The sequence below is a fragment of the Nanorana parkeri genome, unplaced genomic scaffold (genome assembly GCF_000935625.1).
Source record: "Nanorana parkeri isolate BGI_ZX_2015 unplaced genomic scaffold, ASM93562v1 scaffold1607, whole genome shotgun sequence".
Lineage (NCBI taxonomy): Eukaryota > Metazoa > Chordata > Amphibia > Anura > Dicroglossidae > Nanorana > Nanorana parkeri.
The window spans coordinates 290,548-291,355 of NW_017307875.1; positions in this window are offsets into that span (position 1 = coordinate 290,548).

An 808-nucleotide genomic window follows, 5' to 3' on the forward strand; every position below is an offset into this window, starting at 1 on the left:
GGCTTCCTGATTGGTCGGGAAGCTGGACAATCAGGAATCCGGGCGCCGTGTAAAGACGCAGCGCCCGGCATTCTGATTGGCCAGAAGCCGGCTTCATGCTCCCTCGTCATCTCATGACGAGTGAGCATGGAGCCGCCCTCCCGGCCAATCAGAAAGCAGGGCGCCGCGTCATTACACGGCGCCCGGCTTCCATGATTGGCCAGCAAGACGGCTCCGGGTGGGTAGCGGAGGAAGGCCGCTCCTGGCTGGAGAAGCCCCGGGGGTGACAGGCTGGACATGAGGTGAGAGGGGACAGACTTTCTTGTTAAATCGGGAGGCCGGGTGGCGAGTCTTTACACGCCACCTGGCTTCCTGAATGGGACTTCCGGAACTCGGTAATTGGTATGGGCGAGTACCGAAAAAAAATGATCGGTAGTCGGTACCAAAATACCGATATCGGTGCATCCCTAGTATTGGCGAGTAACTCTTAAGGCCTGGCTGGTAGCTCAGGGCCTGACATTTTGAGCCCTGCCATAATGAATAAGAAAATGTCATTTAAAAAATATAAAAGTAAAGGAACACTATCATCATCATTTCAAAGTATCAAAGAATATAATAAAAGAATAGATTTACCTCAATCAGGTTGATTATTTTCGATGCTCTTGTTGCTTTCATTGAAGGCATTCACATATGCAATAGCATCAGCAAATCTTTTTTTTTTTCATTTGCAAAATTAGCAATTGCCTGCATTGCTGTCACAAGGGGGTGCGGCCCACACGCACCCAGGTGCCACCATTGGAGGGGTGATACCAAAATGACTGACAGTCAA